Source organism: Nannospalax galili, unplaced genomic scaffold (assembly GCF_000622305.1).
Source record: "Nannospalax galili isolate Female #2095 unplaced genomic scaffold, S.galili_v1.0 scaffold260, whole genome shotgun sequence".
NCBI lineage: Eukaryota > Metazoa > Chordata > Mammalia > Rodentia > Spalacidae > Nannospalax > Nannospalax galili.
Genome location: NW_008346259.1, coordinates 114341 through 140731, shown reverse-complemented (window position 1 = coordinate 140731; position 26391 = coordinate 114341). Strand labels below are relative to the sequence as shown.

The 26391-nt window shown below is 37.8% G+C and overlaps 2 pseudogenes; one reads left to right on the top strand and one right to left on the bottom strand.

Annotated features, from left to right (window-relative positions):
• The window catches only part of LOC103741739, a 111137-nt pseudogene that overhangs the window by 17380 nt on the left and 67366 nt on the right, over positions 1-26391 (top strand).
• On the bottom strand, positions 6785-8880 carry LOC103741738 (annotated as a pseudogene).

Here is a 26391-nt window from a genome sequence, read left to right as displayed (position 1 = left end):
CCTAATTAAGACAGTATGACAAAATAAGAGTATTATGGGAAACAAAGTGAAAGTAATAACATCAATTGCTAGTATATTTTAATGGAATAAAATGTGATATTTTTGTAGATTTAACTGTTCTTTTTTTAATACCTGTATTCCCAGAATTGGACCTTATTAAAGGGAAAACTTTGTAGGTTTATTTGATCCTCAGCGAAATTTTCTTCCTTGCCCAGGATTATATGATTATTTATAGTAATTGTTGACTCAGACCTGAATGAATATATTGCAAATTAGGAATAATTCATGAATGCAATTGCTCCGTGAGTAATTGCTATATTATATTCTGCCACAAAAGCTAAATGGAGATTATTTTTTTTTTTTAGTAATGAGAATGCAGTCTACTGTGCCTTAGGTGTTCTGGACATATTTCTATTATACTAAAAGAAAAAGTCAATCTTGAGTATTGGAGATTCATCATTACCTGTGTTTCAGTGTGGAAAACAAATAGTCTAGCACATTCATTTATTGATGAATTATACCATAGGAAGAATTGTTAGATATTTTCAGTGTTACTTGATGTGGGAAAAGTATAGAGAAAACTGTTACTAAAAACTTTGTGATTTTTAACCATGTTCCTATTGGCATTTAGCCTACCTCTTTGAAAGTGTCAGATAATGAACTCTAGTATTTATATGTTGAGCATAATGTTGCTTTTTCCTGACTTTTATTTGTGTTGTAACTGAACCACATATGATATTTCAAAATCTTTTGAGCTATATATATCCATATATACACATATATATACATTTATACACATATATATTTTAAATAAAACTCATATTCAGTGCTTTAACCTAAAGATTCTATTAAAAATGTTATTTCTACCAATGTGAAACTTGCCTACTTCATTTTACAAGAGACAAGAGTGATTGTAAGTCTAATACAAACTACAGAAGAGTGGTTCCTTAAGGTTTCTTTTTACTAGTTAAATTAAAATTCAAGTAATATACAGTTTGTTATTACTAAAATTAGAGGCACTGAGGTACGTATAACAAAATTCTACAAAAATATAATTAAGCCCATAATTTATGGGTGTTGCATTTGTATTTCTAAAACGTACACAGTACTCTTTGCATCAGCTCTCTTTCTTGGTCACTTAATCATACAGACTGAAATGCTCATTTCTTTTGAAGAAATGGCCAACAATATTAGCTTTCAATAATACTGTTTTGCAGTAATTAACAATTCTGCAATAATGCATGTATTTCTGTACCATTACTAAACAAAGAACCAAAACACAGTTTTACAGGAGGTGGTGTGCTAGTGTGCTTTCCCCATTCATAATGAGAAAATACATGATAAACCAACAAGAAGGTAAGAGGGAGAATCTCATCAAAACACCTTGTAGGAAATTTTCAAATGGTTAATTAAAATATTAAAAGTAAGCAAAGCCTCATAAATCGTATGTAAAAACTTATTTTCTGGACTCAATAGATGGCTAAACAATAAAGAGTACTGACTACTCTTGAAGAGGACTTGAGTTCAGTTACCAGCACCCACAAAGGGCTATCAACCATCCATAACTCCAGTATCAGGGAATCTTATGCCCTCTTCTGGTCTCTGAACAGTTACATACATGCAGACAATTGCTCAGACACGTAAATAAAAATTATAAAAGCAATGCCAGGCATGGTGGTGCATGCCTTTAATCCCAGCACTCAGGAGACAGAGGCAGGAGGATCTCTGTTACTTCAAGCCATCCTGTTGGACATAGCAAGTGCCAGGCCAGCTGGGGCTACAGGGAGACCCTGTCTCCAAATGACCAAAAGAAAAAAAAAAAATTGTAAAACCAAACATGTTCTGTAAGGTGCAATGAAAACTGCTATGGTGATAATGACATTATTTGAACTTTGGCAGGGACCCCATCACCAAAATATTAAAATAAGTTAAATATTGTAACTTCTAACAAAGAATGCTGTCATGAAAAATGTCCCCTATGATCTCAAATATTTGAATACTGTGCCCCTAGTTGGTGCAGTTTTGGGTGGTTTAGCAGATGCCACCATGTTGGAGGAAGTGTTTCAGTGGTTGTGGGTTTTGAGAGTCTATAGCCTTGCCCCATTTCCAGTTTAATCTCTGCTTCGTGTTTGTGCTTGAAGATAACATGTTCAGCCTTTGGCTCCTGCCTCCATGCCTGCCATTTACTGCAGTGATTCTCTGCCAGTGTACTAGCTACTTTTCTTTTCCTTTGAATAAAGCACAATCAGCAAGGCAGCTTATACAAGGTGTATGGTTCCAGAGATAAAAAGAATGCATCACGACCAAGTAGACCTCTCAGGAGGCAGCCACAGCTGAAACCTGAGCACTCACATCTTCAAGCAGGCACAGGAAGCAAAGGGAAATAAATTGGAAATGGGACAAGTGTATGAATTCTCAAAGTTCACCCCAGTGACTTGTTTCCTTTAGTGTGGATACACATTTTAACCTCTGTAGACAGTGCTACTGACTATGGCCAAATCATCAAATACTTGGAATCTCTGAGGGACATTTTCATTCAAATATCTCCAGTCATGGTGGACTCTTACCTCTCTTCAAACATGTGGCCAAATAACTTCTTTTCATAACATGCCTTGGTCCTGGTGCTTAATCACAACAGAAAAGTAATACTGAAGTTGATGCCAGAAGTGGGGCATTGCTGTGAAGAAACTGTTGTTCTTAAAAGGATGTAGAAGATTTTGGAACTTTGGAGTACAAAAGTTGTTGAATGCTGTAAATAGAGCTTGATGCGCTATTCTAATCAAAACTTGGTTCAAAATATTTCAGAGGGACAGTGAAACAAAGACTTAAATAGTAACTGCTCTAGATGCCATTATTATACTTCAAATAATCTGGTTACCATCTGCCAGAGTCCTTAGAACTCCCGTGAAACTAAATTAAAATGCAATCAACTAAATTTTTGTTTTATCATCTGAGCTGATTGAATGCCGGCCTCCCTGCCTATGCTATGCTTGTGGTTTTTGCCTTTAAATATTGTTCAGCCTTAATAATAAATAAACTCCTGCTAGACAAGACTCCCTGCCTCCTTGGTGGTGCCCCTCCAGAACAGAGGATTAGAATGGCAGCGCACTCCCCCTCCTCAGCCCCCATTGTGCTGCGTGTGAAGAAAACGAAAGAGATAGTGGCTGAGTCCAGTCGGTCTTTCGGGGTGAGTTAGACCCTTAGTATGGGTAACGCAACTTGTAAAAAGCATGAGCTGGCTCTGAAGGCATTATATGCTTAAGAGCCGAGGGCTAGACATTTCAGACTCTGTAGCCAACCAGGTCTGGGAGACTGTGACTCTCTTGGCCCCATGGGCCCCCACAGCTAATTTGTTCTCCTGGGATACTTGGGAAAGGGTTTAAAAGTTGACGAGAGTGGGAGAGACACTTCAGGATGGATGATCCTGGGTAATTTGACCAAGCTTCAGGGGATGGACTAACAATGAAAGACATTTTGGAACTCAAATCAATATTGAGCCTACCATATGATCCAATTATACTACTCCTTGCCATATGCCCAAAGGACTCATCATGCTGTAGAGATACCTGTACATCCATGTTTGTTGCTCCTGTCTTCACAATAGCTAAGAAATGGAAACAACCTAAGTGTCCCTCAGCTGACAAGTGGATAATGAAAATGTGGTACATCTACACAGTGGCGTTCTACTCAGCAATAAGAAAAGATGAAATTTGCAGCTAAATGGATGGAACTAGAGTGTGGTATACTAAGTGAAGTAACACAAATGCAGAAAAGCAAGAGACATATGTTCTCCCTCATTTGTGGACTGTAGCACCAATCCATTATATGTGAGTATATAAATTCTGAGGCAACACCAAGAGTCTGGAAAAGGGAAAGGATACATGGAGGTAAAGGAAAATAAAGAACCTGAAAGAGGGATGGAAGGGAACAGATGTTGCCAGGGTGGAGGTAGTATTCAGCAGGGAGGAGAGGATGGAGGCACATGCAAAGGGTCACGGTGTTGGGGAGGGAGGGAAGTCAGGAGAGGGAGGATGGTTGGAGGCAGGTGGTATCAAAGGGAGGGTGGGGATAATGAGCATGCTGTGACTAGGGAGGGAGGCTGGATGGGAGAAAAAAGTAAATGAATCTTGGGGTTCTAGGAAACCTAATGGGAAAAGTGATGCCCTTGAAACCCCATGAAAAATGCACATATGGTGTCTGAACATTAATGCATACAAATACCTGGGAGCTGCTTGGCAAGGAACACAGTGCCAGACAGAAAAGATCTCCCTTTGAGTGATTGGTGCAGGTGGTACAGGAGACTCCCAAAATAGCACAGGCTATTGCCAAACCTCTTGGTTATCTCCCTACACTAGTAGATAAGACCCTGATGTTGAAGACAGGATGTACTTAGGATACAGGACTTGAAACAATGGAGCAGGAACTGACCTGGAAGCCTTCTAACTGAAGCTTAGCTATGTAATGCTAGATGATGATATGCAGACTTCCAAGGGAGAAAAACAGTCAATGGTCCAATCCAGGCCTAAAGCCCAATAACCATAATGACCAGCATGGCAAACTACCTCCATTCATGCAGTAGTGGCACTGTTATTTGGGGGGGCAATCAAAAGTAACTAATTGTACTTAAAGCCCCCTCAATGGGAGGGAATTCCTGGGTGGCACTGCAAACTCAGCCAAATACATATGGCAGGAGAGGACATGGTTCCTAGAGAAAACCCAACCTCTCTCATAGCTCTTGAAAAAAAATATATATATATATATATTTACATTTTAATTGTCATGGTTTATTACTGTTTTGGCTACATTCTCTATAATTCAAGCAGCATCTTAAAGAGGCGATGTGTCTATGTACAATGGAAAAAACAAAATGGCTTGTAACATCAGATAAGAGCCACAGTTTAACTGTACAATATTAAAGGGAATCTGGTAAATATAGCCTTGGTTTTCTGCAACATGGACAGCTTACATGTAAGTCTCAGCATTATGAATGTGTCAATGAAGAAAAAAAAAAACCTTACAGCAATGAAATACAGCATCTTCAAAATATTGATTTCTACCATACAAGGCAGGTGTTAGAAAATGGTCACATTTTAACAAATCTGTACAAACCACAAGAAACTTCCTATGGGATCATCATCCCACCACGATGCTAAGAACCTTCTAGAAATGTAGAATAACCATGAACAATTTATAAATCTAGTATCTATATGCTCCACAGCCCTAGAACCCAAGAAACTGATTTAAAGAACTCAATATACCCAACATGGATTTTCCATGCCTTGATTGTTAATGAATGCCTGCTTTTAATTATCTCTCTATGATGTACAGTCAAGTTGCACCTTCAAGGAGGTCATTCGATTTTTTTTTTAGCAAAAAAAGCAACATTATTTAGCAGGAATTAAAGCACCTTCAAAGACTTAAAAATACAATATTCAATTAGAAAAGTCATATTTTTAAACATTTGTACAAGAATAAGCTGCTGAAACTTAGTAATTGAAATACAACATCTGTACAACAATTTACAATAGAGTTAGAAGGGAATTTATTATTATCCTCCAGAGAACTGGCCTGCTTTTGGTTATACACTGTCTCTTGTCTTAATGGAAAAAGCCTGGTTCCAAAAGAAAAATGCCTGTTAACAATTCTAAAATACTGAAAGCAATGGAGATACTACAATTTAGTGACTTCAATTGATTCAGAATAGGCAGCTCTTTTTGTTAAAGGTGTGAAGGATCTAGGAGTAACAGCTGTCCCTTTAACATAACCAGTAGGGGAAAACCGAACATATGATTTTGAGGTACAACTTGGTAAAAACCACAATAGGAAAATGACAAAGTCTAACTTTGCCCAAAGATTCTAACTCTCACATTCTATTATTATAAAACACAACGGTCACCATCACTCAGTTTTTACTTTGGTTTCAGCAGATAAACTGCTGAATGCTGAAGATGTATCCAGATACCGTAGTTCTTGTGTTAGAAATATGTTTCATATTTTTCCACGTTTTTAAATAATGAAAAACTACCCTTCATATTAGAACTCTCTAGTAACAATAAAATATATTTAAGCATTATAAACGTTATTTACAGTGTTCCACTAAGTAAAAACACCTTCCCTTTCTTCTCTGTTGGGCATTCCAACAGGTGTGGCACAGGGAGAGAGGCCAGGACCAGTCTGGGTTCCTCTCTTGCGGGCTGAGCAGGATGGTGAGTGTCGGCGATTCAAAAACCACACCGAGTCGGGAGTCTTGTCGAGGCAGGAACTCACTTTATTGTGTCAGGCATCAACTTATATAGTTTAAGCAAAAGGGGTGTGGAAAAGGGGGTGGGTATAGGAATGTGTCATCTGGGGAGAAGACTGTGGGCCACTGGGAATTTATTACATCAGTTGTTACTGGGCAGAGGCAATCTTAGATAGGGCACTGCTGAGTCACCTCCACACAGAAGTGACAGGCCAGAGACAGGTCGCTAAACTTTAGCCTGGCTTAGGAAATTATATTAGGCCTCATTTTCCTCCATGCCATGTATATGAGGCTCCCAAAGGCCCAACAATTCTCAGCCTGGTATTCCTGTTTAACTGTTCTAGGTCAGAGTGAGATGTGTGTGCTTATTCACTGTTCACAACGCACTCTCACACAAGTGAGTCCACAAAGGACTTAGGTTCACAAACAGTTCTAAACCATGTCCTGTGTAAAATGGAAAACAGAAACACTCAAATGCTCCCAAATTCAGGTATGTATTGGAAGCCAATCAAAGAAGATCATGCCAATCTTGGAGGAGAGTCTTTAAGTAACTGTGTTTGAAGAAGGAGATGTAGAAGATGCTGTCAGCCCAGACATATGTAGGTTTCCTGAAGAATTTGATCTTCTCATGTGTGGGAGAATGTATGGATCATTTGCCAGTTGGTGCACATCAAATCAATCTTCTTTTCGGTATGCCAAACAGCATCTTATGAAGGCCTTGGCTTCACTGCTTACAACTGGTTTTACAGGGAACTGGACTTCTGTGGCTTTCAGTATTGTATTTTCTTGAAGAATGTCTTGTTGAGATTGATTGTGGCCAAATGATTTTCTACCATAGAGACACTGGAAGACGATGACTCCAACTGACCGTACATCAACCTTGTTGGAAATCTTTGGTGGCTCTTTTCCAACTCTAGAACACTCAGGAGGTAAATACCAGTAAGGGCCTGCTCCTTGGAAAGTTAGATCCATTCCATCTACACCATAGCTATCATCATCCATAATATTGGATAGACCAAAATCAGTGATTTTGATTTCTCCACATGTTGTTCCATCTACCAGAAGGGTATTTCCCGGCTTAAGATCATAATGTATAATAGGAGATTTAATCTCATTGAGGTATCTTAGAGCATTTACAATCTGCATTGCAATAGACCTAGCTTCTTTCTCTGACATTAACTTGTGTTGCTTCAGATAGAAATCCAAGTCATTGCCTTCACAGTATTCTAACACTGTACAAAATGCATTCTGTATCCAAGGAAAAATAATCATAGAGTTTTACTATTCTGGGGTGATCCAATTCTTTGTGTATTCTATACTCTCTGCAGGTATGTTTGTGGTAGTTTTCTTTTTTCTTATCACTCCAGCTTTTATGAAGCTGATGGATTTTCACAGCAGCATATCTTTGCTCATACAGGTCAAAAGCCTTATACACTTCATTAAAGCCACCTTTTCCAAGCAAAATAATACATCTTTCATTTAATGTTGGATGATCTTTGAACTGTGAATTATCTTCATTGTTTATTCTTTTGAGCTTCTGTATGTGAAGATTTCTGATTCTTTCCAAATGTTCAAGTTCTGCCTGGATTTCTGCCTCTTCCTTTTTGAGATGGCCTAGTCTGAACTTGAAAATTTCTTCTTGTTCATGATATTCTGCCAAAGTCAACAGCTGTGGTAAATTTGGTCTAACAAAAGGATCATTTTCTGCTCCATTGACTGCTTTGTTTTTCCTTTGTTTTGGTTCAGAATTGGTAGAAGGTGCCTGAGAATTATTAGCTGTTGGAGGTTTGCATTTGGCTAGAAGTTTCCTCTGCATTTCAGTATCTTCCCTTTGCTGGTTCACCCCTTCTTGTTGCTTCACAAGATTCTGAAAGGCAAAACCATCTGCCCACTGTTGAGTAAACCAAGCAGCCATGTCTAACTGTTGTGAAGTGCTCAAAGCCTAACTGATCTTGCATACTCTTCTGTCTGCTTGACAGTTTTTCGTGTACTCTTTTAAGTAAGAAGCTTCTTGTTCATTGATATGCACTTATTTAATTGTTCTTTATATTTTTCAAGTAATTTTTGTTGATAATTTATTTGCCATCTGAGATCGCAATTAGCTCTGAGCAAATCATCTATGTGACCTTCCTTCTTTTCCAGGTCCTGATTTTTATTACTTTCTAAGGCTGCTATTTCAGCATTGTGAGATCAGTCTGAGTAATTTTATAGGATAACTGCTTTGGTTGTACAACAGGGTGGTCCCCAAAAGCTAATGCAGTAGGAGAAGGGCTATTTGGTCGAATAGATGAAGAAGGAGTGGACTGTGAATGTGAGTTTTGTGGAGAACAGATTGGGGGAAGTATGCCTCTTACTGATCTTGAGCCATTTCCACGTTGGTATTCAAAATAGTCACTAATTTTGTGGCCACGTCCCCCAATACTTTTTCCTCTGATTCTTTGTCACTTAAAGATCCCAAACTTCCAAAACTGTGATTAGAACTTTCATTATCTGTTGAGACTTTAGCTCCAATACTGCAACTCCTAATGCTCTGACTGCCCCCACTTGCAACCCCAGTAAACCTCCCTTCCAGTAAGTAACTGCTGCCTTCTTGGATCTAGACTATGAACTTCATCCATTGCACCTTCTCTGGGCCTCCCGGAAGGCAGGATGGTGGCCTGTGATTCAGCAGGAACCTGGCCACATGGCGGCCCCTCCAAACTTCCACTGCTACTTTGGACACTCATCAAGCTGCTTTCTGGGAACCCACCCCCCACCCCCCTGTGACGGGCGGCAGGAGCAGCGGGGACCCTCGCTGAGTGTGAGCACAGGTATGAGGGCCCGGGAGGGGAGCACCAAGGGGGAGGGGGGCATAAAATTTCTTACTATACTAGGTGTGGTGGTGCATGCCTTTAATCCCAGCACTCGGGAAGCAAAGGCAGGCGGATCTCTGTGAGTTCAAGGCCAGCCTGGTCTACATAGTGAGTTCCAGGACAGCTGGGGCTACTGGGAGACCCTGTCTCAAAAAGACCCAAAAAAGAAAAAAAAATTTCTGACTACATGCTAAATGTTGATCCTTATAGTTACAGAGAAATGTATAGTACACCACCCATTAAAGAGCTTCTTTTTGCAACAGATGGAGGCTACTGAAGAATCGCACCTCTGGTCAGACACAGAGAACATATGTCTGAGAGATGCCCAGTACTAGGTAACACACTTACAGTTGAACCTCTACAACTAAGTTTCATGGAACATAATGGAACAAGGGGTAGAGAGAAAACTAATGCATCCCTCAACACTCACCAGTAAAGCTTCCTTATACAATAGAGTGTGATGCACACAGAAGGCAACAGCTAGCCAAATTTTAAACAAGAGACTATAGAGTGTAGGATAGGACTTCTGTATGAAACCTCATCCATCCACAGTTCAGAGGCCATTGTGGAAGAGGGGGAGGAAAGAGTGTAATTCCCTAACAAATAGTACAATACAGGAAAGCATGAGTGTATAAGTAAGCAGGGGTGCAGATAGGGAAGGGTTTCTGAATATGAGCAAACTACTTTGTCTGAAATCCTAAACGTTCAATTAAAAATAGTAACAAAGATTCATTTCTACACTCCTTGAAATTCAGATGCACCAATTCTGCACAAATGTGTAATCCTCCTTGATGTTTCCTGGTGTTATTACAGACATGCACTTAGATAGGCAGATCTCTCCACACCCATTATGTACTCTTGGTTCTATGATCTTCTCATTGGTTTTTATCACAACTTATCTACAGAAATTGCACCTCTTCCGACTTGGATTTATCTCTGAACAAGGTTCAAATATATGAAAGCACTTACCTCGCATATCCATTAACTAGTGTCTTGACAAGTCTCTTTCTTTTAGAGAGTCTACTCTCAGGCTTAAATAAGGTCTCACATCTAGATGAAGGCAATCTACAGATGCTGAGGAGGGAGAATCAGTTTTCTCCAGAGACAAATGTATGGATAGGTTACTTAATCTCAAGTAATCAATCTAACATACAAGTACACATGAACACCACTAAATGGACACAGTGTGTTACATATATACATATATATGTATGCATGTATATATATGTAACAATTCTAATCAAAGAAGAGGATAAGAATTTGAGGAGTGAGGGACATGTAAAAGTTGGATGGGGTGGGAGGTTTGGAAATGTTTTAAGTACAGTAAACATGAATGAAATTTTGAAAAACTAAAATGGGAGAAAAATAAATAAACCATCTCAGTTTTAAAAACCTCCATTTGGCTTTGCATCTATGTGGAGAATGAGCCATGTTTTCCACCAATACAAGAAGGAAGAAGACATGTCCCTAGATATTGGTTTGTGGTTCTGGATGTTCACCTGTCTGTAACCTAAACTTCCCTTTTATCTGTTAAAGCAACAGCAGCACTGCTTTGGGGCATCAGAAGACATTGAAGAGTTTGTTCTGTGTAACAATCACCATAAAAGTCTCCTTTTGTGACGGAAATCTCCACAGAGACTTCGTTCTTGTGGAATCTCTTTCCATCACTCCACGCAGTTGCACATGGATGAACAGAGAACAGAAGGGGGCACTATGCAGTCCATCCATGCATATGTGGATAAAAAATGCAGTATATGCATTCAGTTGAATACTTTCAGAAGAATGAAGTGCTGTCATTTTCATCAATGCATATAAATATTTAGGGCATGGTCCTAAGTGAATTAGTAGACACAAATAAAATACTTTGATCTCACCTATATGCAGATGAATATTATATTGATTTCCATGCAAAGTAGAGGAGTGGTTGTTAGAAGCAATGAAGGGAGGTAGGATGAAGAGAAGATGGTTAATCAGTAAAGTCCTGCAGTTGCATTTCAGGAATTCTTATATTATCAACTTGTTTGTCATGTAATCTATTCATTAATAACACAAAACAATTCAAAATTTATCTGTCACCTCAGAGTCTATAGTAGATTTCAGGGCAATAACTCTGAACAATAAATTGGTTGTGTTTCAAAGATGTAACAGTTTTAAGTGACAGCATCACTTCTAAATAACAAATATTCTGCCTAAAGACAAACCATGACATTTGTGGTAACTTAATAAGAAAAATGTTTTTTGCATATGTTTGATTTGACTTTGGGATGTTTCATTTTCGGTCTCCCACATACTTATGTTTCACTGACTACATGCGAGACTTAAACACTATTCCTGATTATTATCTTATTATCCACACACAAAGGCATGCATATTACATATTCAAGTAGGTGTTTATAGAGCTAATAAAGTGATATTAACTCACAAATGACCAAATTAGAAATTAATGTGGTAGACATTTCATCAAAACAATATACAAATTATCACCAGATAAATAATTCACCATATGTATAGTGGTTTAAAAGATAAGGTAAATAGTTTTATATGAAAAAAATATCAGAGACAATGTGTATAGACCTAAAGAAAAACATCACAAAGGCTGATGAGGATGTTGACCAATGTGCCATACAAGTGCATTGTCAGTGGACATTAATATTGGAACAATATCATGCAGAACTACTGGGAAGTTTCCTAAATATCAAACATATTACTCTATAGTGGTGCAGGCTCAATCCTGGGTATATAATGAAAAGAAATGAATTAAATATGTGCTAGAGATACATATGCTCCCTAATTATTGTAGTACTGTTAACAGATATGTATGTAGTCAATTTAAATATACTTTAACTTAGGAAGGATTTAATAAAATGTGATGTTTCTAAAAAATAATATATAAATCCATTATAGAAAAGCATGGAATCTTCTCATACTTGACATCATAATTTATCTGGTGTACAGTATGTTAGGTAAAGGAATTTAAAACACAAGCGCTCCATGATCACGAAACTATAGATGACAGGTGTTGATGATATAATAATGGTTATAGTGAATACAGAGTATGTGAAGGTAATCAACAGAATCAATTTAATTTCCTGTGGCATAACTAATTTCTATAGCTCAAGGTCACAACCTGGTGAGAATAATCCTCCAACATGCATTTTATGTGCTAAAATTGTCAGAAATGATGACTTTGGATCTATAGACTACAAAGTAGGATAAAAGTTTAACATGTGGATATATTACTTACTTTGAGTAGCGCCAATGTGTAAGAAAAATAAAATAGCACTGACAAAAGATACATCATTAATACATAAAATATGCTGTCTTCACCACAAAATAAAGAATACATTCCTTAAACTCAAAACGAACTCCTGAAATTCTGTCTTTTGTAGAAATAGTTTCACTTGCATGTCTCACACAGACTCCTTCTATTAAGCTAAGTAGAAGCATCAGTGCTATTTCAATTAACAGCAGCAACAAAAGTTGATCCTGGGGGTCAATCACAAGTGCTTCTGACTGATAGGTGAGTTCAGCTTTCTGTTTCAAAGAATGGGAACTCTGGAAGTGTGCCTGGCTTAGGAAAAGAGGTCAGTGCAGCCGCATTCCCATGAATGTAGCAGAAATCCTCAATCTTGTTGGCAGGGCAGGTCATTTGAAGGCAGGAAAGCAGAAACTTATACTGGGGTCTCTATGTAGGAGTTCTTTCTTCCTGTGTGTCTGCTGTGACAGTAGACAGTATGACCTATTTTGCTTTGTTTTCTGAGGTGCTTCTTTGTCTTGTTATATTAGCAGGTTCAATGAATTTTCTTTTAACCTAAACGAAGATTCTCAAAAAGAAAGCTATAATTTATACAAGTAAGTCTCCCTCAAGAAAAAACTCACAAAAGGATGCGAGATGGCTTGTTTTCAGGTAAATGCATCCAGGGGAATGGGTCATGTGCTCTTCCTTTCTCAAAATCTTTGGTATTTTGAACTTGTAGACTTTTATTTTTCTTACATAATGAGCTTATTTCCAAAGATATTTTCCTTTCCTTTTTTTGATGGTCCACATTCACTCTATAACTTATGTAGCCTATGCTACATCTCTATTCTGTCCTCCAATGTTTATTTTTCAAGACTAATTCAATAAATGCATCACTTACAATCTCAAAATATTTCTGATGTGGTAGATGAATATTGAAACATACCATCCCCAACTCCTAGAGATGATGCACTTCAGTCCTCATACGCTAGTGGAGAAGAGACTATGTTCTGTGAAGGTTATCCTGATGGCCCTTTAAGTTTCTTTGGATAAGTTTGCAGAAAATTTACATGGTAACAACATGTATTTCATTGCTTAAAAAACTGACACATTTGGGCAATGTGTGGTTGTACACGCCTTTAATCCCAGCCCTCAGGACAGAGAGGCAGGCAGATCTTTGTGAGTTTGAGGGCAGCTTGGGCTACATGGTGAGTTCTAGTTCACCTGGAGATATAGGGAGACAAAAGAGACAAGACAAGAGAGACTGCAAAAGAATGAAGGAAAGAAAGAAAGAAGAAAGGAAGGCTTGCATATTTAAGGATAAGTGAGGGTAGTATTTTTCTCTCAGAACCTAAAAGAATAAATATTCAAACACATAAGAAATTGCTGAACAAGGCCGGTATAATGTTGGTTGAACATTACATAGAATTGATTTTTTAGTTTAATTCAGGAATTGTATTGCTTCACTTATGATTTTTATCCTACCATCCTCACAGGACTGATGATATTCACTGCTGTGTTTGTTGATATCTCTGTCCATTTATCTCCTGAAGCTCCATCCCTTGGCAGAGGTGCTCTGTGCCAACGTCCACATTCAGACATAATTTTTTTTTAAAGTAAGATTCTCAGTGGTAAGCTTCTTCTGGTAATTTACAAAATGAAGCACAAGGATTACCATATTTAATGCAGAATGGATAGTTGGCATCCTTCCTTTGGGAAAATCAAGTTCTCACTTTCACTTTGCAAATACTAGCCTTCACAGGTCGAGACTCTGAAGCAGACCTATTTCTTATGTTGGTATGCCCGTTTCACACTCAGAGAGCAGCACAGCTTCCATTACTGGGTCTTTGTACCCCAGAAACGGAAAACAAGGATGATATCATGTATTTCTTTAGAAATTCAAAACACTGTCTGTATATCACATAACACATATCCTGAAAAATAAGTGAAGTAAAAATTAAAAACGAGGATAATAAAAGTAACTCATGTGTTCAGTGGTATGCCCGTTTCACACTCAGAGAGCAGCACAGCTTCCATTACTGGGTCTTTGTACCCCAGAAACGGAAAACAAGGATGATATCATGTATTTCTTTAGAAATTCAAAACACTGTCTGTATATCACATAACACATATCCTGAAAAATAAGTGAAGTAAAAATTAAAAACGAGGATAATAAAAGTAACTCATGTGTTCAGTGGTATCCCTCTTTGTCTTCCCACACTAAAAAGGAAAACTAGAGTGTTTTATAAAATTTAATATTTTAATTTTATTCATAAATACACATCTTTTCATTGTAAAAAATTGTGCATACTACACTTTCTATAAAATTTAATGAACACATTTTAGTTGTAAATTCTCTGTGCTTGTCAAATATTATACACATATTATTGCTGGCTTTTGTAACCATTTGTATACACAACATTTGTTCAGTACTCTCTGCAGTAACAAATCCTGTTTTAAAAATTCTCTTATTTCTGTCTGCTTAGGGTGGGAAGTGTATTCCTTTTAGATAAATTTTTGGTTAATAAAATTAGAATAAAATAAAATATTATTTAAAAACCTGTTAGAATATTCAATGTACTAAGATTTGTTTAGTCTGTATATTGCATAGGAAATATTTTAAATGATTGTGTTATTTTCCTTGTTCTTGTGCAAGAAAATAGACAGTTCATAACATTTTCCATGTAAAGCACTCCCACATTCTTCCATGAATATGCTTCGAGATTGAAGAATGTGTCCCTTGTACTTGTACTGGCATCGCTGGAAATCTTGTTATGAAAGGGACAACTCAGGCCAAGCCACAGATCATATTGCAACACAGTCTATGTTTTAATTAGAGCTACATTTCATGGTAATGAGCATTCAAAGGTTTGAAGCATACTTTTAAAAGATCTTCATTGAGAATTTCATACATGCATATAAGATGTTTTGATCAAATCCATGCCAACTCCCTCCCCTCCAACACCTCCCATATCACCCCATCACCTCCCCTCCAACTCCTCCCATATCTCCCCATCACTTTTTTCTGACATCTTCATGTATTTTCCTTCTTTCTCTTTCTTTCTCTTTCTCTTTCTTTCTACTTCCTTCCTTCCTTTTTCTTTCTTTCTTTCTTTCTTTCTTTACTTCTTAATGCGTTTTTTTTTTGCTACTCTAACATTCCCCCCTCTGAAGATGTAACTCTAAAATCTTTTAGGGATTAAATAAGAACTCCCAAATAATTTTGACATTTTTGGCTTTTGGAATACAGTACGTTGCTAAGAGGCCCAAGGACATTGTGACTTTTAACCAAGAAACTAGCTACTTCTCTTTGGGGTCTTTTTTGACCTAACTGTCTAGCCAATTCCTACCTGCTATTCTGATCACACCATCCTCTGACGAGGTTACCCAAATAGTCCATAGGGAATCGGGATGCAGACCGCTCTGGCTTCTTCCATGCTGAACTCAGATGCAGGGTGAGGCAACTGGGGTACCCCTTCAATGGGTCTATGTAAATGGCTCCCAAATTGCATAACTCTTATCTTTAGGGAGAAAAGATGGTCCTTGACAGATGAATAGGGGATGTGAAGGAGAAATAAAGGCAAGAGTAGTTAATATTACAAGTTCTAGTCAGGGAACCAGAAAAAAAGTCAGAACAGAGCAAATTTCAACTATTCATCAGAGTCCCTTGGGATTTCTTGATGAGTGCCTCCAAAAGCATCCCTCTGTTGGGTTTCTTCTTATTTTTATTTTGTCTACCAAGGCTGGACTCAAGAGTGATGGACTCAGGGTTTGTTTTCAGGCATTTTGGTAGTTGTTGGAGTAGCTAGAATCCATGTCAGTTCCCTCTCAAAGTCTTCTACATAGGGGGAGAAAACAAATTTATCCATCATTTTAGAACAATAGCTGGTTGTCTCCCTTAGCTACAGGTGGGCACTACAGTATTGCAGACCAAGATTTGAAGTCTTACATCTGAGCAGCACTTTCTGCTTAGAAACAAAATCATCTATGAAAAATAATTGCCTAAATAACATTTTATATGGACTTAAGCCTAATGTCTGGGAAGCGTAATCCCTTGAAGCCTTAAAGAAATATACTGATCACTGTAATCTTTGGTTATACTTTCCTTTTTGGGTGTTTAAGACCATACTGTTGGCTCAAATAAACCAATTTATTTTTACTCTTTAGGTTGCTGGAGGATCTGTTCCTCAGGGGCCACATGGCCTGGGAGGACCCCCTGGCTCCTTTCTTTTACCAATTACATCTATGTGAGGATAAGTCAAACTGGTTCAAGTCCATCTGGTGGGGTCTCCATGGCCTGCAATAACTATAGCTATGCCTGCAATAACTACTGTACAGGCAACTACTGCTACTAAATTTTTTTAATTGGGCTTATATTCCAAATCCACCTCTAAATCAGGCTGTTCACTGGGGATAGCTCACTATCCCAATTTACACTAGTGATTCTAATTGGGAGCCCGAGTCTTGTGATAATCAGGGTCTCTTAGTCCCACAGGAGGAGGGGCAGATAGTATCCTATATAGAAGGAGTCCAGGGTGTTCCCATTTGTAAAGGTGTGAAGAGCACTGTTTGAAGGGAACTTATCATGTTTGACTATCTATTCTAAGAAGGATATAGTAAGAAGGTTATGTATATTTTAGTGGGAAAAAGATTCAAAGGCAATAGTACTAATCACACTTTCCACCTACCATGCCTCCTTGTTGGACACAAGTAGTCTCAGAGTTAAGTGCTTGGATACATTGGGAACAATGTGGAAGCCTGGAAGTCCAAGTTCTTGTTAATGCTTCCTTTGAAAGCATCATTGATTGGAGGCCTGTGGGCTTGACTTGGACAAAAAGGGAAAGTAAAGAGTTAAGATGGCATAAAGAAAATAACTCTTTAATATCTACTAAAAGCAATGCCACAGAAGGATTGGTTCAGCATGGTGGGGGGATAGCTTCACCCTCTCCTCATTTCTAGGAGGCACCACTCAAGAACATCTTTGGAAGTTAATTACTGCATCTACATAATTATGAGCTTCGAGAGGGGACATTTGGAAAAGTAACTCTAATAATAATACTGAATTGTCATTTGTTAAGACATAATATTATGCCTTGTGTTAAGATATGCATTTGTTAAGACATAATTTGTTAAGACATAATATTATGCCTTGTGTTTGATTACCTTATGTGCTAATGACTGGATCAACTAAATGGAATCAGACTGAAGGCTCTGTCACTTGTGAGAACTGTGCTCTGTATGCCTGCATAAATTCCACTCTTCCAATTAATTATACTACACAGACTTTATATATACTCTGTGCTTGTGTGGGAGTTGGGATGCCTGTGCAGCTTGATCAAGCTTGGGAATAATCACCTCGATGTCTATGCTTTACCATATTCTTGAAAATGTAAAACACAGAACTAAAAGAATGATTGGCCTTATTATTGCAGCTGTCCTACATCACTATCACTGCTACTGCTGCAACAGCTGGATTTGCCCTACATCAGAGTATTCGGACTGAACAATTCGTGCAACAATGGCACTTGGACACTGAAAAATTATGAAATTCTCAAAGACATATTGATAGTATTCTCAATGCTGAAATTACAGATTTGGAATCTGCTGTAGTTATATTAGGAGATCAGATTGTTAGTTTACAAAGATAGGTATTGTTGAGATGTGACTGGAATGTATGTCAATTTTATGTTACACCTGTACATTGGAATTCAATGACATTTCCTTGGGACTGGGTTAAAAAAACATTTGTTAAATTATGGTAGTATGACCCAAGAGATATTGAAATTACAGGCAGATATTACTCATACTTTTTCTAATCAGCTAAAAGGTATTTCTGGTCAAAATCTCAAAAGAAATTACAGATGGTTTGGGAAAACTAAATCTAGTTAATCAACTTAAGATTTCTAGTACGATGTATTCTATTCTGTTTTTATTAATAATTGTTATGTTTCCTCTATTTCTCATAGTCTGGTGGAGGTCCTTCTGAAACTAAGTGATTTCTCAGCATCATGCTGCTATAGTCGGTCTTATGCTACAAAACCTTGCTAAACAAAAAGGAGGGGATGATGGAGCTCAGTTCTGTAGAAAGTGACTCAAAGACAAGATAGAGTCCAGCTGTCTCTTGAAAACAAGAATGTTTGGACATTGGCAGAACACCTCCTCCCAGATTCAAGGCAGAATACTGCCTTGGGCTTGTGTTTTCCTTTCTCACAAATTGGAGCTCTGAGAAAGAGTTTGGTTAGTAACAGAAAAGAAAAACAACCTTTACTTTGAACTTTGCTTGGTTTATGTTTATGTATCCTTAACTGACCCTGCTCGTTAGGTATAAAGGATTAAACTCTTTGGAGTTTTAAACTCACCTTTCTCCACCTGAGAGTTTGGTCCTTTGCCTTCAATCGTTTCACCGTCCACCAGCAGACCTGAGTCTCTACAATAAACAAAACTAAGTTTCCAGCTACTTTAGTTAATGCTCCCACATAGATAATTATGAGGAAGGCTGATAGATTACCACAGGGTCTGTGAGAAAGCAGACAGTGTCAAGATGCTGTTTGAATCTTAGAGGAGCACGAATGCACAAATATTCAGGATCTCAGGGAGACTCCGTTCCTCTCATCTTTAAATTTATAGTCACAATACTGCCTTCCAAAGAGACTGTGAGAGGTGACAAATTTACTGTTGCACAGTCTTCATATAGGGATTTATATATTGCTAATGCTCTCTAAACTTAAAATGGAACTCAGAATCTTATAACTAAGGGCTAAGCATTAGATAAATTTTCTAGAAGAAAGCCTGGTGAATGGAGAGTGTTGGATTTCAGTTGACACAGAACATCCAGACCTTGCCTCATCTTTTGATGCAGATCTTCAGTTTCAGACACCAGAAACAGACAGCATGGCAGCTGGTGATGTGGTTATAGGAACAATCTTCTTATCACAGACTATTGTTGGAGTTCTGGGAAATTCCTCTCTTCTCTACCATTTTCTGTTTATTTTCTTCACCAAGAGCAAGTTAAAGTCAACAGACTTGATTCTGTGGCACTCGGTTGTAGCCAACTTCTTAACTCTCATGTGTAAAGGAGTTCCTCACACAATGGCAGCTTTTGGTTTGAAAGACTTCCTCGATGATTTTGGGTGCAAACTTCTTTTTTATCTCCACAGAGTGGGCAGGGGTGTTTCCATTGGAAGCACCTGCTTACTAAGCATCTTCCAGGCCATCACCATCAGCCCCAGGGTCTTGAAGTGGAGAGAACTTAAAGCCAAAGTGTTCAAGTATTTTGGCATCTGGATATATCTTAGTTGGACCCTGAACCTTCTTATAAACATAGTGATTCTTAAAAATATAACTGGAAAACAAGGCAACAAAAACATCACAATCCTACAGGACTTTGGATACTGTTCTTCTGCTAGTCTTGGGAAAACTGGTGAAATAGTACATGCAATATACCTGTTGTTTCCTGATGTTATGTGTGTGGGGCTCATGCTGTGGGCCAGCAGCTCCATGGTTCTCATCCTGCACAGGCACAAGCAGAGAATGAGACACATGCAAAGAACCAGTGTTTTCCCTTGATCCTCACCCGAATCCAGAGCTACCCAAACCATCCTTCTCCTGGTGAGCACCTTTGTCTTCTTCTACTCGCTTTCTAGTATCTTTCACATTTGTTTGGCTCTAGTTTATAATCCTACCTGGTTTCTGGTGAATGTGTCTGCAATAGTCTCTGGGTGTTTCCCAAGTGTGAGTTGTTTTCTGCTCATGAGCCATGACTCTAGTGCATGGAAAGTCTACTTTCCCTGTCTCAGGAAAAAAAATTCCTTCTAGTTGTCTAAAGAACATGTTCAACCATCTGCACATATTCTTAGTACAGAGACAAAATAGTCATACCACAACTGTGAATGACAGACATATGTGAACACACATACACATACAGGTATATTTTTGTGTATTGAATTGTAGTGTGTCCATGTTTGCATTTCTGTCTTTTTTTGTTTATGAAACTACATTAATTTTTAACTAAAGATGACTAATTAATGATTTTGTTATACACATTGAATTAATGATGATGATCTTTATTTTATCTTCATTATGTCATTGCTTAATCATGTTTAAAATGCATTCAACATACTTTTATTTACTTATGCTACTTAGCTATGCTCAGCAAAGCATTCAAAATGAACTTTGTCATGTAACATTTGAGAGTCTTTCTGATGGTGATGAAATACTTATTAAAAATAATTTATTATAAGCCAAACAACAATTGATTTTCAAAGAGCAACTGTTCATGTTAATACGGTAGTGGTCATACTTATGTAAAATTAAAGAAAAAATGCCCTTCGATCATATATTTTCTTCATTTTGATCTGTTGATTTCTATGGGGCTTGTTTTCAGGATTCTACCTTCCAACAATGTTACGTCATGGCATACTTTTATTGTCTAGCACCTTAAGCCCTGCATATTTACGTAAAAACATAAGCTACTTCCTATATAATAAAACAACAATGGATCTAATTATTCTCCATTTTATCAGGTTTTTAATGTCAAATATGTTTTTATTAAAACAATTTTATTAGCAGGTCAAGCTCACTGCCATAGATTACCTCAGCATGCAGATCCTGTATCAAAACATTCCAGAACATTGTCACACTCTGGATGCATTTTTCAACCCTTTTGCTACAATCCCCTTTGTATGCAATGTGCCATCAACATGCTCACATAGCTTTCATTCTTTATGTGAGTGACACCACACATGATGAGCTCTATAGGATTGTACTTTTGAAATTCCATGTGTCTGTTAGCAATGCTGTTCCTTTTTATTTATTTATTTTTTCTTTTTTGTCTTATTGAGACAAGGTCTCCCTGTAGATCCAGCTGGCCTAGAACTCACTATGTAGACAAAGTTGGCCTTGAACTCACAGAGATCTGCCTGCTTCCGCCTCCAGAGTGCTGGGATTATAGGCCTACGCCACCATGCCTGGTGATGCTGTTCCTTTTGGGTGAATTGCAGCTAACATTTCCTCTGCATGAACATGAGAGTGGTTTTCAGCATAGGTCATCATGTCAGTCTTGGGATGTAAATTGTACCACATGCTTGGTGACAAATGCAGGGATTTCTATTACATGGGTAGAAGTGGAGTTCCTGGGTCACATGTTTCCATGATTACACAAGACGCATCATCTCAACTCCAGGAAAACCCCTAGTCTGTTTCTAGAAATCTGGATATGAATTTTAATTTAACACAATTTCACCTTTCACATTCTTTTTTATGGGTCCATATATTTATTAAATATATAACACATTTAGTAAAATATATGCTAATATACATATATGTGTGTTATGTAATTCTCTGTTTAAAAATTATTTTACCATGGAAGGGTTCATTTCTCAGGAGTAGACCATTTGTTCGTATGTATGTGATCCTAGATTCAATATCCAACATTGTAAAAATAAAAATAGAAAATACTCAATAAACATACAGCAAAACCCCATCAACCCTCCCAATGCTGTGACCTGTTGGTGTTCTCAGTTACATTCTTATAAAGTTATACTTTCAAGACTTTAGTGGGTAATCCTGATTGCCAACTTGATGAAATTTAGAATCACCAAGGAAACCATCCTCTCAGCATGTCTATGAGGGGCTTGTCTAGATTTTATCTATCTCCTCTCTGTCCCATTAATTAGGATAATGAAGGTAAGATGATGCACCATGAGGTCTTGGACTGAGTTAAAAGCCATAAGAATGCTGAACACTGACAATCAGCTCTTTGTGCTTCTTGATTCACCACCATGAATGTAATGAGACCAGCTGCCTCCATCTCTTATCTGCAGGAATTTCCCACCATGGTGGGATATACCATCAAATGAGCTGAAATAAGCCTTTCAGTCTTTAAGTTGCCTCTGCTAGGGATTTTGTCACAGCAACAAGATAAATGGTATAAAGTACCATTAAAAATTTAAGATTTATTTTAAAATCATTTTGATGTAGGTGTAAATGTGTGTTGGGGGGGATAGGGGTTTATGTGCACATACATGCAGCCTGAACAGAGGCCAGCAGCGGAGGTCAGTTCTCCAGGAGTTGGCGTTACAAGTGATAGTGAGCCGAATTGCATGCTGGGAGTGAAGTCAGGATATCTAGAAGAGCAGGAAGCACTTTTATCTCCTAGCCATCTCTCCAGCCGCACTACCACTACAATTTAGTCAGCCAACCATTTGGAGCCTTCTTGTTTCCTGTGTGGGTAAGTTAATCAGAAATTTGAACCCAGCCATAGTTGTTGCTGCTTTTTTCACAAAAGCTAAGAAATGGAAACAACCTAAATGCCCTTCAACCAATGAATAGATAATGATAATGCGGTACATTTACACAATCAAATTCTGCTCAGCAGTAAAGAAAAATGAAATCAGACTGGAGAGATGGCTCAGCAGTTAAGAGCACTTGCTCTTGCAGACTTCTGACCTCGAGAGGTTTGCACAACACGAGTGCACCTATCCACAGGCAGGCAATACACTCATATACATAAAATAAAAATAATAAATACAATATTTTAAAAAAGAAAAATGAAATCATGAAATTTGCACATAATGGATGGAACTTGAAACTGTTTTACTAAGTGAGGTAACCCAAACTCATAGAAACAAGCAACATATGTTCTCTCTCATTTGTGACTCTTACCTCCAAATTCTTAGATGTGAGTATATAAACTGGTGTAATCACAGGAGCCAAGGAAATTGAAAGAAACCATGGAGGTAAAGGGGAAGAAGGAACTTAAAAGAGAAGGATTGTAGGAGACAGGTGTTATCAAGGAGGAAACAAGGAAAATGAGGGATACTTTAACTGGCGAGAGAAGAGGGAGTGTTTTGCTTAGGTGGTGTGGAAAATCAGAGGAAAATGCATTATGTTTAAAAGCCTACTGAAAAAAAGACTCCCAAAATACCTCAGACTGTTTCCACAACCCTTGATTGCCTTCCAGATATTGAACGTAAGACTCTATTGCTAAAGAAAGGACATGCTTCAAAGGCAACACTTGAAGCAATCATGATAGAACTGGTCTGGAAGCCTCATCCCTGAGCATTATCTCCCATAGTGTTTGCACCACTTTGCACTCCCACCAACAGTGAATAAATGTTCTCCTTTCCCTACATCCTTGCCAGCACTTGTCATTTGTTTTTTGGATCTTAGCCATTTTGTCTTGTAAAATGAAATCAGAAAGTAATTTTAATTTGCATTTCCCTGATGGCTAAAGGCAAATATTTTTATAAATATTACTCAACAATCTACATTTTATCATGTGAGAAATCTCTCTTTAATTCCTTACCCTGGTTTTTAACTAAGTTGTTTGTTTTGCATTAGTTTTTTTTTTGTTTTTTGATGTTTATAGTTTTGAGCTCTTTGTGTATCGTAGAAGGTACAAATGTGTAGCTGATAAAGACATTTACCCATTCTGTAGGCTGCCTCTTCAATCAAATGATGTTGTCCTTTGCTGTACAGAATTTTTTAAGCCTCTTGAGGTCTTTTTTTTTTCTATTAATGATCTTAATGCCTGTGCTATTGGGGTCTGTTCAGAAAGTCCCTTCTTGTGCCTAAAAGTGCCACTGTGCTGCCCATTTTATCCTCTATAAGAGTCTGGGGTGTTTTTATGCTGAGGTCCTTAATCCACTGGATTTCCTTTTACACAGGGTACGAGATAGGGATCTAGTTTCAGTCTTCTACATGTAACTATCTAGTTTGACCAGCAGCATTTCTTGAGGAGCTTCTTGTTCTCCAATGTTTATTTTTGACTCCTTTGTCAAAAATCAGGTTGCTGTAATGATTGGATATATAACCTGGGTCCTCATTTCTATTTCATTGATCAATGTATCTGGTCTTATGACATTACTATGCTACTTTTATTACTATTTACAATAATTTCACATCAGTGATGGTGATGCCTCCAGCTCTTTTATTGTTAGGGTTGTTTTGACTGTCATGTTTTGTGTGTATGTGTTTCCGTATGAAATTTGAGAATTTTTCAATTTCTGTGAATAATTGTGTTGGAATTTTTATGGGAATCGGGTAGAATCTGTAGATTGCTTTTGGAAGGATGGCCATTTTCACAATATGAATTCTACCAATCCAAGATCATTGAGGGGAGTCTTTCCATCTTCTGATATCATCTTCCATTTCTTTCTTCAATGCCTTAAATTTTCATTATTCAAGTCATTGACTTCTTTAGCTAGGTTTATTCCAAGATATTTTTGAGGCTATTGTGAACATGTTCATTTCCTTGATGTCATTCCCAAGTGTGTTTGTTGTGAATATATGGGAATGTTACTGATTTTTTGTTGTTAATTTGGTATACTGTTACCTTGTTGAGTGTGTTTCCCACCTCTAGTAATTTTCTGGATTAGACATTAGGGTCTTTTATATATAGAGTCACATGATTTTCAAGTAAGACTGTGATGTCTTCCTTTCCAATTTGTGTCTCCTTTGTCTCCTTAACTTGTTGGTCTACCTAAAACTTCAAGAACTATGTTGCTCTATTTTCTCATTCTTGATTTTAGTAGAAAGGCTCTGATTCTTTTTCCATTAATTATGCTATCACATGTATTCTTTTTGTATATTGCCTTTACTATACTAAGATATGTCCCTTGTACCCCTAGATTCTCTATGACTATGATGGAGGAATGTTGGATTTCATCAAATGTGTTTCCAGCATTTATCCTCCAGAACTTGATGAAACCCTAATGCTGAAGACACTCCATATTTGAATTGTAGTAGAAACAGGGATAAATCAATCTTGTATTGACCTCGAAGCTTCTTTATTGGCTAGATTTTATAGTGCCAAATGGCTCTGTGCATGTTGCCACAAGAGAAAAATAATCATCAACCTCAGTCAGTTCTGCAGAATGTGAGCTACATTTATGACAAGGATGGCAAGATATGTCCTCTGGTTTAATAGTAGCATGCCTATTATGGGAGTAACCAACCACTTTCTCACGGGATTTAAGGCTTGATCCAAAACATAGGCCATACCTAGCACTGTTATCATGGCCAAGAACTTGGGGATAGACAGGTCACCAGCCCTAGGTGAGAACCTAAAACTATTATTCTGCTAAAGGAACATAGAATTATACTAACTCCTTGCGATTTACTCATATACCAATAGATTAGTACATCTTTCAACTCTCGTAGGAGAAGGTTCTTTTTTCAACACATAACAATTAACAGAGCTCCACAATTGGTGACTGTGCAGAGAATAAGAGGTCACAGAATGCCTAGGCCTTAGTACGACACCTATTTCACAACTTCCCCTCCCAAGGCTCGGGAATCATTGCAGAATAAGGGGTGGAAAAATCACAAGAGCCAGAAGTGGTGGGTGGAAACAAGGAAACTGATTTCCAGACATGGCCAGGGAAGTTGCATGTATGGATCCATAGTGTCTGTGACAGGACGGAAAAGAGCTGTGCAAGCCTTTATGAGAGAAAATCTCAGCATGAAATGGGGAGAGAAGCCCCAAACCTAACTGAGAAATTATTGTAATTGATGACTGAGGGGAGAGGTACAGGATGTGACACTGGGTAGATTGACCAACCTGTAGGGGCTTGACCCACACCAAAGAGGACTTTGGGAACATGCAATAGATTTTTTAAAAAATATTCTATTTATTATTTTTATTTTATGTGTATGAGTGTATCACCTGCATGTATGTGAGTGTACCTGTGTCGTGTAATGACGCGGAGGTCAGAAGAGGGCGTTTGATTCCCCTGGATCTGGAGCTAAGGATGGTTTGTAGCTGCCATGTGGATGCTGGGAATTGAACCCAAGTCCTCTGCAAGATCAGTCAGTGTTCTTAACCGCTGAGCCATCTCTCCAGCCTCCACACAATAGATTTTATAGGCCTTAAAATATGAGGGTGTTTAGGGAGATGATGATTTTATGAGGATAATGGGGACAGGCTTTGTATATGGCCACAGTAGATCATATTAAATTCTCAAAGAATCAATAAAAAATGTACAGAAAAAAGTCATTGATTTCCCATAGCTCTTCATCTTTTTCATGAGTTTCTCAAAAATTGTTTTCACTGAAATAAG